Below are 14,014 nucleotides of genomic sequence, written 5' to 3'. Positions count from 1 at the left end.
CTTGCTGTAGCAAACAAAGTTATGATCCTATGTCTGTAGCGCTTTAAATGAATGATTTATACCCATTGATTCTTGAATGGGTATAAATCATTTAGCTCAACAGTCGGACCCAAAAATATACTCTGTTGTTTGTAATTAATGTAATTATAAACAAACACTGTATAGCCTCAATACATGGTTAAAACTGTAATTTTGATCTTGGATGGGCAGTCCTTGCATTCATAGCTCTGTCTAAACACTACATGAACAAAAGTATGTGGACACCTGCTCATTCCAAAATCATGGGCATTAATATGGAGTTGGTCCCCCCTTTGCTGCTATAACATCTTTTTCGGTGGGGTTGAGGTCAGGGCTCTGTGCAGGCCAGTCAAGTTCTTCCATACTGATCTCGTCAAACCATTTCTGTATGGACCTCACTTTGTGCACGGGGGCATTGTCATGTTGAAACAGGAAAGGTCCTTCCTCAAAGAGATTTCCCTTCACTGGAACTAAGGGGCCAAGCCCGAACCATGAAAAACAGCCCAAGTTCGTTATTCCTCCTCCACCAAACTTTACAGTTGGCACTATGAATTGGGGCAGGTAGCATTCTCCTGGCATCCGCCAAACCCAGATTCGTCCATCGGACTGCCAGATGGTGAAGCATGATTCATCACTCCAGAGAACTCGTTTCCACTGCTCCAGAGTCCAATGGCGGGAAGCTTTACACCACTCCAACCGACACTTGGCATTGCGCATGGTGATCTTAGGCTTGTTTGCGGCTACTCGGCCATGGAAACCCATTTAAGGAAGCTCCCGATGAACAGTTATTGTGCTGATGTTGCTTCCAGAGGCAGTTTGGAACTCGGTAGTGAGTGTTGCAAACGAGAACAGAAGATTTTTACCCGCTACATGCTTCAGCACTCGGCGGTGCCCTTCTGTGAGCTTGTGTGGCCTACCACTTCACGGCTGAGCCATTGTTGCTCCTAGATGTTTCCACTTAACAATAACAGCACTTACAGTTGACTGGGGCAGCTATTGTAGGGCAGAGATTTGATGAACGCCACGTTGAATGTCACTGAGCTCTTAAGTAAGGATTGTCTATGGAGATTGCATGGCTGTGTGCTCGAATGTATAGACCTGTCAGCAACGAGTGTGGCTGAAGTGGCCTAATCCACTAATTTGAAGGGGTGTCCACTTACTTTTGTATATATATTGTATTTTAGAGTGGTTACATTTCTCCAGACCCATTTCGCAGCTGTTTACCAAATCAGTGGCGTTGTGAACCTGTGTTTTTATTTAAACTGCATATTTCCTTTATAAATGTATGGGTTATAAGATCCTATGTGTTTGGTTGCATATGTATGGTCTAATTAACTGGAGTTGGCACCATTTTGTGACAGTGAGACCCAGTGGCAGGTGGGAGCAGAGACATAGAGGAGCCTCTGTACCACACTCTCATTAGTCTTCATTCCATGATGAGAGAGGTGTGTGTGTCTTATGCTTTAGTCTCTCTCTGGTTTATATTGCCTCTCAGAGACATACATTGTTTACGTGAGAGCAACAAGGACACTGGCAGAAAGCTACAGTTAGTTTTTCTTTCGTCTGTTAGTTGCCATAGACGACAAGAAGGCAGACTCAGATATGAGGAACCGAAAAGCAAACCCTTTTTTTCCTCAGCATGTAGCCACAACTGTTGCTGCTGGGCAACTGTACTATTGGTGTGTATTGCACACTAAAAATCTGGGTGTGGAGAAATCAAATAGTCTTTTAAATGTACAGTCCAAATTGCTTTCCTGAAGCACAATTTCAATAATATTTCCAGATGAAGATACAGGTGTTTGTATGGTAGTGCATCACTGTCTATCAGTAAAAAGCTGAGGATTCCGATACAAGGCACCAATGACACTGCTCTGCATACCAACGAAGTGTGTCTTTTCTCTCACTCACTTCCTGAACCCTAATGCCAAGAGTTTAAAGGACTGCTTTGTTTTGGACTAAGCTCTCATCTCATCTCTTTATCCATCTGTTATCAACATAAACTGAATCAGAGTTTTCTGCTGTTTATTGTCATCATGGCTGAAGACCTTGAAGACCTTGGCAGAACCATGAGAGGAGCTTCTCTATCACAACGTTGACTGATTGACATATCCACAGTGAGGAGGACCAGATCCCCTTTGTTCCTAAAGGCAGCTGGGAGAAGCTAAGCCTTCAGTAAATCCTCCCTAAATAACAAACTCACATGCCAAAGGCTCCAGAGACCCCTGTTTGATCGCATCATACTTATCAGTGAGTTTCATGTTAGCACGCCATTTGACGACTTCACCTCTGCCCTATGACATCACCCCTTTCAGGTGATACGTACTGATGTCTTCAAACTATTACATGTAGAAAATTTGACATTTCAGTGAGTTATATTAGAGATGGGGTGGTAGCTCTGCATCTTGTGGACACAATTGTAATATCATTAATTTGCAGCCGAACCAGCTTTGTACATGCATACATATGTAAGCAATGCACACACAAATGGTCACACACACACACACACATGCACATCTCACACACATGCACACATAGACACACACACTTACACAAGCCAGTGTTTTTCAATAAATATGAGTCTACACAAACAGAATGTAGGTCCATAGTATGGTGTGCATTCAAAGGAGAGCATGGTTCATGGTTAACTTGAAACAAGAAAAGCACTTGAAACACAAGTTGACTCATAACAGAGGCTGGAGAATGAAAAACATATTTTCCTAGGCATTTCTTTGACATTTTACAAGTTAATATCTTCACAAAAGGCATTTCTTTGATATCTTACAAGTTGAATAGCTAGGGAACATGAAAGAGACCTGTATTTGCTCATTTAGTGAGGCTTATTTTCCAACTAGCTGACATTTACTGTCCTTTTCCTTAATTAGCTTAATTGTTAAAGGTCTGTGGTGAATCCTTACAAAGTGACAAATAGGGAACAGAGTCATGTTTACATTTTCTTTTTATCCATTCTTTATCCAGGTAAATCAATTAACATCACATCCATTTAAAAGGCGACTTCACTTCCTGATTTGGCCTTCTTTTTCATCAAGGCTCGTTAACAAATGCTAGTGGCCATGAATGAAGGCAAACAAGAGTTGTCTTGGGGGTGTAAACAACAAAAAAGGCAAGTAGTGAATACAGCAAGGTAAGCTAAGCTAGCTTTGCTGTGGAGAGAACAAAGTTTTGAAGTTGAGGACTTCTCCCCTCCTGACTGACTTTTCATCTCAAAATGGTCAGCTGATTCAGTTCTATGTGTAGGCTAAAGCCTGCGCTGACCTTGTGGTTAGCCAAGCTGATAGAAGCTAGCTAGCTACAGTGGTTACCTCAACTAAAGGTTTTGAGATTATGCTGTGGGATTTAGAGGTCATTTGTGGTTTAGTACGGTACCCTGCGTCACTGCTTCATTGCTCCAGACCACCACAAGGGGGAGTTAGACCACTGATTATGCTTTTGTGTCCCAAGGCGCTAATGTGTCTCTGACAATGAATGGGCGACATAAACCAAATAGAAACTGATAATTGTGCACAACTTCAAAATGTAATTTCAATGAACTGAATGATGAGGATGAAGAAGGTGATTGAATTTAGAACAATAGTGTAAGAATTACTATTCCTCTGTCCTGCACGCGCACACCTGGAAAAATACACTTATTTTTTTATTACTACTCGTCAGTATTACTTACTGTTACAAATTACTGTTGTTACACTAAGGTTTTTATTCTAAGAGAAACTACAATATTCAATTATATTCCATGATATTCTTAAGATATATGTGTTGACTGAATATAAGCAAGTGATGTCTGCTAAAATAATCAAGTTGATGGCACAGTCATATAGCCTCAGCACCTACATAAAGCTGAGTGACTCACTCATTCATGGCTTTGGATCAAAATAAATAAGTACCAATATTCTTTCTGATAGTCTTTAATAAAGAAATATTTTGGTTATCCTGACCTAGGCACCAAGTATTATAGTCTCTAAAAGGGAAAATATTACCATCATCTCTTGTGCATGTCATTTTCCATATGGATCCATAACGAATTACTATGGAAATAAATATCACTGAATGACATAAATATTGGAACAAAGTAGGCTAATGAAGGTAAACAAATTGCTGCTTACTGGAAAATACTCTTTCAAAAAAGACAGCATTCAGAGGTCAAGACAGCGCTGCTCTGAGACAAGCATGGGGACTGGTCTTGATAAATCAATGAGATTTTTATTTTCACTTCGGTATTGGTTAGACTACAATTATGGTGTGGAAATGTTAGGATTATTTTGCTCTTACTGTAGTACTGTAGCCTACTCCTGACCGGTCACGTTGTACAGCGCCATCATGGGCTATTAGCAGGACAATAGATACTTTGTGTGAGGCAATTGATCAGCATTAAAAACCTTGTGGATGGGGCCTCCCGAGTGGCGCATTGGTCTAAGACACTGCATCGCAGTGCAAACTGCGTTGCTATAGATGCTGGTTCAATACTTGTGCCGGCCGCGACCGGCAGACCCATGAGGTGATGGTGGGATTTTGGTTTCTTTCCCTCAAAAACAGAAATAAATCATTCTAAATAACAAACTGGCTTAATTAACAAAAAACTTTTGACAATGTCCCTCCAGTATCTATTGTCGTGTCTTTGACTATGCCGGATTAAGTGATATGACATGCTATTCTATAAAATCCTTTCTCTGTAATTAATATTACCTGATTGAGCTAATCATGTAAATGTAATTAACTAGAAAGTCGGGGCACCACGAAATAATATTTATAGAGCAGTTATCTTCCGAATAAACTCTTAAAGACCTAGTAATATTGTACATCAATAGCAGTCAATATTAATCGTCACCTTATTTCAGTCTCATCTGAAAGTTGTAAATTCTTGGTTATCTTCACGAACCCTGGCTAACAAGTTGAATCAGCAATACAAAATTGGGTTTAATTATTTATTTACTAAATACCTAACTAATCACACAGAATTACATATACACAGAATGAATCATACCTTGATTACAAATTATGTCATAAAGGAAAACGTCCCTAGCGGACGGAACAGATATGACATCTGGTTACACAAAGAAAAGGGGGTTGGGTTTGAGTGAAAGAGCGGGAAGACTGAAGAACAAAGGGAGAAGCTGTGCTATCGTAAATACAGTATCCTATGCATTCTAAATTACCGCCCATTTGGAAAAGGAAAATGCAATAAATATTTACTCTGAGCTGCGCTTCAATAGGTTGGTGGTAGATGGAAGGCCGTGTTGCCCAACAGAGTCCTTTGTCCTTTGAAGAGTGTCTCTGGTGGTGACCGGGAAACGTTGTAGTGTCGTCGTTGTGTGGTAGACGGGATACTCTGTCTGTCTTCTCCTAGCCCATGTTTACAGCGGCCGCTGCTAACTCAATGGCTAGGAGGTATCACTTCTGTAGCGAATAAGAGTTCAAAGTTCATACCATTCGCAACCAAAGCTCACGCTGAGGTTAGCTTCATTCTGTAGTTATTATCTGAATCCTTCTGACATCGGACCGTCATCCTAATGTACCCGGAACCGGAGATTACATTTTCGTCAAGGGCTTATATAGTGGAGGGAGAGAAGGGTGGGTTTCATAGTTTATAACCCATGTCTCTTCACAGGGGCGGGCCACTGATTGAGCAGAGCTCTAATCTTATGAAAACCCAATTCTCTCATTTGGAAGCTAAAATTACATTTAATGTTTTCGCAAATAGTTTAATTTGAATTGCATTTAAATTGCACAACAATTCCATGTGAATCTGATAACTATAATGTGTAGACTTTCCCAGATACAGTTTATGTCGTCCTGTCATCAGTCATAATGTCTCAGATGACAACCGAACTGACATCATATTCATTAACGCATATTTTCAACTGGTTCTATTACCGAAATATGGTTCCTTTCCCTCCACTTGTTAGATGTTCCCAGACTCTCTATGTTTAACAAAGGCTATTCAAGAGAGAGAGGGAAGGGAGAAAGGTATTTATGGGGGGGTCATAAACCTTGCCCACAGGCCAACGTCATGACACTATGCTGCAATACTTTGTGTGCCAGGGGTCAAGGGTCAGTCTGTCATATCTGGTGTAATTCTCCTGTCTTATCTAGTGTCCTGTGTGACCTTAGATATGCTCCCTCTAATTCTCCAATCTCTCCCCCCAATTGCGCATCTACTTGTCCAGTCTGTGTTTCTTTTACAACTGCTACAGAAGAGAGAAGAATGCGGGATCTTAAGTTGGTATAGAGAAAGGAAAGGTAAAGGGGATACTAGTCAGTTGAGAGCAGTGGTTGCTTCGCAAGGTATCTCTCCCTGAAAATACATGATCTAAGTGATTGAGAGTTGGTATTCAGCAGTCATAAAAGTATCCCTTATTTACTTTGATTTTGTCAGACAGCATAGGCAGCAGCTCTATAGAGATGATGACTTGGAATAAATAATAAAGTAATCAAATAAAACAAATGTAATATACACAACAACTGAAATATTTTTTCTAAGTAAAGTAATGTGCATGAATGATGGTTAATAAGTGATAAGCAGTACTGGGCAGTCACTACCATCATGGGACTTTTATTAATTATTTTATTATGTGTTGTTAAAGCATTCAACCCACATAATGCATAGTGCATTTAATGTCAAATAAAAACTAAATTGAAACCCATAATTTTTTAAATAATCAACCTAAAACTGAACCAACCTCAAACTTGTAATCGCTCTATGAACAACAAATCCACCAGGTTTTATACATAGCATTTGAAGAAATAAAATATCATCACTCAAGAAACATATAGCGACAAAAATAAGAATATCCTAGCTCTGTATATGAAATTAAGGAAATGTGTATCTGGAGTCTACTCTTTATATCTAATAAAATATCAGATATCAGGAAATATATAGTTAAAGATATCCCCTGAGATCCCCTGATATTGACCCTCGAAGCCGGTGTTTGGAGGATATATCGCCACGGTTTGACCTAACAACACCCATGCCAGTATATCCTCCAAACACCGGCTTCTCAGGCATTATCACTTGATTACAGTCCCTCTATTAGCATATAAATTACTTCCAAAATAGAGAAACGTATTTTTCTCGCTATATGTTATTGAGTGATGATATTTTATTTCATTCAAATGTTATGTACAAAACCTGGTGGATTTGTTGTTCATAGTGCTGATTCAAAAATGATTGACATATTTTTATTAACTTAATTTTTATGAATTTATTCATACTATTTCATCCTTCCACAATATATAGTCTGACACAAATCTAGGGGTGCTACCCAAGCAGGCTGGACGCTCGTTCTATCGGTTCGGTTTCTAGAGACACGACCCAGTCGTTCAGTCTTTTTGTTCTGTATCTATTGACGCAACCCAGTCATTCGTTCTAAATGTTCCATTGCCATACTGGCTGGCAACGTTATTATCCCTTGCTTGCTAGCTAGCCAACTACTACCAACCCACAGTCACGTCAAAAAGTGCAGCCAGAATAACAGAAAAGTAGCTGCATTTGCATTTGTTTAAGCTGTTTTCTAGCTACATTTATTTCGATACACCCATAACAATGAGCTAATGAGGCGCGATTTTGCCTGGCATAGAAAATGTGCTTCCTCATCAGGACACTGTTGTTCAGAGGAGCTAGTCAACAACACAGCTAACACATTCACTTCAAACTGAAGCTGGAAAGACTGCAAACTAGCTGCACTTAATTTCGTTTTACTTTTTTTCAATTGATATTACTTTGTATATATCCACAAAAATGATGCCAGCTGATTCATGATTTCAACTGGTTGAGAAATGCTGCCTGTCTGTCCATCTAGTCCCGACACGTTCATTACTATGGGACAGCTGGAGATTGAATTTGAATATTTAAACAATGTTGCAAATGTCGGAGAGACAGACGCAATGTTTATACAAATCTTAGTCTAAAAGAAATGTGAGATCATGTCTAGATGCTTTTTATAGTGGAGATCATGTTTATAAATTGCTTGGCTGGGCTGATGAAACAGTGGATTGTGCAGTCAGATGGAACAGAGTTAATAGGCATTTTAACATCATAGATTTAGCAGGTGGAATTTGCAGAATAGACACCAGCTGGATAGCGCTTTTAACCAATCAGCATTCAGAATTAGACCCACCCGTTGTATAACTACAGAATAGATTCAGGCCGGTGATGGTGATACCGTTACTATGCAACCAGCTGTGAACGTTGCTGAGTGCTTGCTGATACGTTTTGCTATTTGCTGCCAGAGCCATAGCTATATTTGTAGTAGACAAGTACAATTTATTTTTGCCCTAGAAAATAAACGAGCCACCTAACCTGTCTTCCACATTTGACCCAACCCCTTCGAATCAGAGAGGTGTGGGGTGCTGCCTTAATTGACATCAGGGGAGGAGTTGTTGTAGGGGGTTAATTGCCTTCCTCAAGGGTAGAATGGCTCAATTTTCTACCTTGCCGGCTCATGGATTTGAACCAGCAACCTTTTGGTTACTGGCCCAATGCTCTTAACCACTAGGCTAACTGCTGCCCATATTTAGCTGTTGTTAGCAAGGTAGCTAGCTAACGTGAGCTATGCACATCTTCCTCTGACATGTTACATCACACGTCAGATTGATGTATTTAGCTAGCTACAGTATCGTTCCCCTTTCATCTGTGGTATCATCGTTAAATTGTCTCGCTACAATTATCAAATAATGTTTTATAACCAAAAGTAGCTACTAGCACCCGCTATCTACTTAGCTAACGTACTCACCAACACTAGGGGTTTGACGGTTGACAGGCAGCAGAAGTGACTTTGTCGGATGTAATCCATTCCTGGCCTTCTGGCAATATTGTTGAAATGCATTGGTACCAACTTTATGAAAGTCTATTTTCATTCCTATTTGCCGAGCGAAATGTGTGTGCGTTGCACCCATATGCAGACTTGTCAACAAATATCCACATGGCAAATGGGGGCGGACTACAACGTGTTTTCTCTGGGCATCATTGGCGAAAGTGAGTATGTAAGTAATCCATAACCAACCCTCCAGTAAATTTCAACAAACTCACTTTATGACCGAATTTATGATAGAAATGATCCTATCTACAGTCAGTTTGACACTAGAATGAGTGTTTCTGACTCATATCGATGCCACATAGGCCATTTAAAACCATAGAAGTTGGTTCTAAAGAGTAGATGACCTTTAATTGAAGGCCTTGTCAAGAGGCTTCAAACACAACTCAAATTACCAACATATTTTACATACGGTAGATTACCAACTGGGGTCAAAAGAAGAAACTATTGAAAAAAGCAACAATCATAGAAAAATATATACTTAGTCAATAGCTTGAGGGTTAAAGAAGATATAATAATTATTTATACTCCAAGCTAGCACATTTGGTTCCTTGGAAGTTGTTTTTGGTTTCACATTGGTTGTGGGAACGAAGCCATATGTCTCCTTAACGGTAAAACGGAACGTTTTTTAAACATTCTGAGAACAGACACTGGGTGAAAACGGTCAATATCAGGGGATATCTTTAACTATATATTTCCTGATATCTGATATTTTATTAGATATAAAGAGTAGACTCCAGATACACGTCCTTAATCTCATATAAGAGCTAGGATATTTTCTGTAATGGAAGAGCTTCTACATGCATCTAATCCGGACCTCAGAAATCTCCCTGCTACCATATGAGTCCAGTGAGATATCTGTGGTGAGACACGTTCAACAACAAAAGCACCTGATGCGCCTGCACCCGTTTACATATTTGTAGAATATTAACACCAGAAAGGTTGTGTCAACATGCTGACATGTATAAGCCTTTAAAACGAATCCACATATTTTCAGAAATGTATGATATCTTTAGTCATTACCTGACTGTATTTTTTTTAAATGCATAATTTTAATAGATATCCTTGATATGTAATAGTCATCCTCATATGTCTCATCTAAAACAAGCTAAATCTGACTCATGAAATGTCCAGCGCCCCAAATTATTTTACATGTTCAGGCCCCGAAAATGATTGTGCTCCTTCACATATCTGAGCACACATTTGCACCATATACTTAGTAGTAGGCTATACAAGGAACGGAAAGGCAAACATTGTCATATTTAATCCCAGTTGCTATTTCCAAAAGCACATCTATTTATTTTTAAAGAATGCATCATAGCAAATCCAGAGCGCCAATCACAACACGTTTGCTGTAAAGATGCAAACGTAGGCCAAAAAATGTATTTTATTTATTTAACAGAAAATAAAAATTGCGCACCCTCAATACCCCTGCCTGCCCTGTTTGTTATGGATGCCATGGGTGCAGATTGGGTCATCAACGGTCGTCCTTCACAGTCCAGACCAAAGGTGGTGGTAGTGTTGGTCTGTGGTCCACTCCAAACTGTCAATGTTTAAATCATGAATCAAAATTGTGTTGACATTTCAAGAAAATATTGTCATTTCACATAGCCATACCACAAGGTAGCTACTCTACCTACTTCATTCATGAAGCCTTCCCCATTTCTCCTTCTCCCAAATCCAGTCAGCTGATGTTCTGAAAGAGATGCAAAATCTGGACCCCTATAAATCAGCCGGGCTAGACAATCTGGAGCCTTTCTTTCTAAAATTATCTGCCGAAATTGTTGCAACCCCTATTGCTAGCCTGTTTAACCTCTCTTTCGTGTCGTCTGAGATTCCCAAAGATTGGAAAGCAGCTGCGGTCATCCCCCTCTTCAAAGGGGGGGACACTCTTTTGACCCAAACTGCTACAGACCTATATCTATCCTACCCTGCCTTTCTAAGGTCTTCGAAAACCAAGTCAACAAACAGATTACCGACCATTTCGAATCCCACCATACCTTCTCCGCTATGCAATCTGGTTTCAGAGCTGGTCATGGGTGCACTTCAGCCACGCTCAAGGTCCTAAACGATATCCTAACCGCCATCGATAAGAAACAATACTGTGCAGCCGTATTCATTGACCTGGCCAAGGCTTTCGACTCTGTCAATCACCACATCCTCATCGGCAGACTCGATAGCCTTGGTTTCTCAAATGATTGCCTCGCCTGGTTCACCAACTACTTCTCTGATAGAGTTCAGAGTGTCAAATCGGAGGGCCTGTTGTCCGGGCCTCTGGCAGTCTCTATGGGGTCTCTATTCAATTCTTGGACCGACTCTCTTCTCTGTATACATCAATGATGCCGCTCTTGCTGCTGGTGAGTCTCTGATCCACCTCTACGCAGACGACACCATTCTGTATACTTCTGGCCCTTCTTTGGACACTGTGTTAACAACCCTCCAGACGAGCTTCCATGCCATACAACTCTCCTTCCGTGGCCTCCAATTCCTCTTAAATACAAGTAAAACTAAATGCATGCTCTTCAACCGATCGCTGCCCGCACCTGCTCGCCTGTCCAACATCACTACTCTGGACGGTTCTGACTTAGAATATGTGGACAACTACAAATACCTAGGTGTCGGGTTAGACTGTAAACTCTCCTTCCAGACTCACATCAAATCTCCTTCCAGACTCACATCACATCTCCAATCCAAAGTTAAATCTAGAATTGGCTTCCTATTTCGCAACAAAGCATCCTTCACTCATGCTGCCAAACATACCCTTGTAAAACTGACCATCCTACCGATCCTCGACTTCGGCGATGTCATTTACAAAATAGCCTCCAATACCCTACTCAATAAATTGGATGCAGTCTATCACAGTGCCATCCGTTTTGTCACCAAAGCCCCATATACTACCCACCACTGCGACCTGTACGCTCTCGTTGGCTGGCCCTCGCTTCATACTCGTCGCCAAACCCACTGGCTCCAGGTCATCTACAAGACCCTGCTAGGTAAAGTCCCCCCTTATCTCAGCTCGCTGGTCACCATAGCAGCACCCCCCAGCACGCTGTAGCACGCGCTCCAGCAGGTATATCTCTCTGGTCACCCCCAAAACCAATTCTTCCTTTGGTCGCCTCTCCTTCCAGTTCTCTGCTGCCAATGACTGGAATGAACTACAAAAATCTCTGAAACTGGAAACACTTATCTCCCTCACTAGCTTTAAGCACCAGCTGTCAGAGCAGCTCACAGATTACTGCACCTGTACATAGCCCATCTATAATTTAGCCCAAACAACTCCTCTCCCCCTACTGTATTTATTTTGCTCCTTTGCACCCCATTATTTCTATCTTTACTTTGCACATTCTTCCACTGCAAATCTACCATTCCAGTGTTTTACTTGCTATATTGTATTTACTTCGCCACCATGGCCTTTTTTTTGCCTTTACCTCCCTTATCTCACCTCATTTGCTCACATTGTATATACTTATTTTTTCTACTGTATTATTGACTGTATGTTTGTTTTACTCCATGTGTAACTCTGTGTTGTTGTATATGTCGAACTGCTTTGCTTTATCTTGGCCAGGTCGCAATTGTAAATGAGAACTTGTTCTCAACTTGCCTACCTGGTTAAATAAAGGTGAAATTAAAAATAAAAAAAAACTAGCCAACTCGCTAGTTAGTTAGCTGGCTAAGTTAGTTGGCTAGCTAGATTATATTAACCAGTATTACAAAATACACCTAAACATTTTAAAAAGTTAGCTGTCACCTTGAGTCTTGATAGGGGTAAAAAGGCAATTTTGTTATTTGTTAGCTAGTTAGGCTACCAGTTAGCTTTTACTGCCCTATCAAGCCTAGCTAGCTAGCCTTACTGGCTGCTGACCAAATTAGCTAACATTCTTGGTTCTAGTTACTAAGATAAAACATCTCACTTCTTTGTTTCTCCAGTTGTCAGTTCGACCACACACAGTTAACACACTTATTTGTGGTGCCCAAATTCTAAAAGGACAGTTGGAACCCCATAGCAGAAAATATGTGATTGTTGAGTGCTTTTAGCTTGCGGTTTGCAAGCCTTTATCCAGAGGGAATACCAAAATTATAGCTAGTGTCTGAACGAATTATATGGATTTCATATTTGCCAAATTATTGAGCATGTCCTTAAAACTCAAATAAGCATTAGAAATTGTCCTTATTTAGCATATAAAAATGCATATGAAGATCCTGATACGGACCTCAGTCAAGAGCATATGCATTGTATGTGCTGAGAAAATATACTATGTAGGCCTACTGTCAGTATTTGTCACCATAAAGAGAAAATTAGATCTCCACATAGGCCTGTCTTAGGATATCTAAGGAGTCAATACCAAGTGTGATATCCAAAAATGATTTGTTCATTGATGAAAAATATGGATTTCATATTTGTCAAATTATTAAGCGTGTAAACTCAGAAATGCATCAGAAATCGTCTTTATTTTCAGCATATCAAAAAGCATATCAAGATTCATATATGGACCTCAGCCAAGAGAAGCATGAATCAATATAGCTTCATATCTTGAATGTGCTGAGAAAACACAGATACTGTATGTGATGTATAAGGTCAGTATTTGTCAACATGAAGAGAGAAAATAGGGTGTCACATACATTATCTCAGGATATTGAATGAGTCCATATCCGGCCATAGGAAATGTCCATGTGGATTTTTTGAGTAATCCCAATATCATATATGTCTAAAAGACACATGAATTCAGAATTTGTCAGGATATGGTGCATATTCTAAAGTCTAAATATACATTGGAAATGGTCTGTATTCTGTAGAATATCAAAACATATCATATAAAGATATTCCCTTATATGAACCATTTTCGTCCAGTGAGATGTTAACGTTTTGCTTTATCTGGGACTGTTTATTTTTAGGTTGCAGGGAGGTTCTGAGAACCTTATACTCTGGTTCCTTGAAAGTGTTCCTGGGAGTTTTTATTAACACTATGAGAACAGAAATTATAGGTTATTTTTAAGTTTTGAGTAACTTCCTTAAAACTTTCACTTAATGTTTCAGTAAACCTTGTAAGCACTGCTATCTTATTTGGGATTAGCATTTTTAACTCCAAGCACAGATAGAACACACAATGCAATTCCTTAGGCATTAATCATGCAAACACACTTCTTTTTCTTCTGACAAGGCATCAGTGAGA

Source organism: Salvelinus namaycush, chromosome 9, assembly GCF_016432855.1.
Source record: "Salvelinus namaycush isolate Seneca chromosome 9, SaNama_1.0, whole genome shotgun sequence".
Taxonomy (NCBI): domain Eukaryota; kingdom Metazoa; phylum Chordata; class Actinopteri; order Salmoniformes; family Salmonidae; genus Salvelinus; species Salvelinus namaycush.
Note: the sequence above shows the minus strand (reverse complement) of the source record.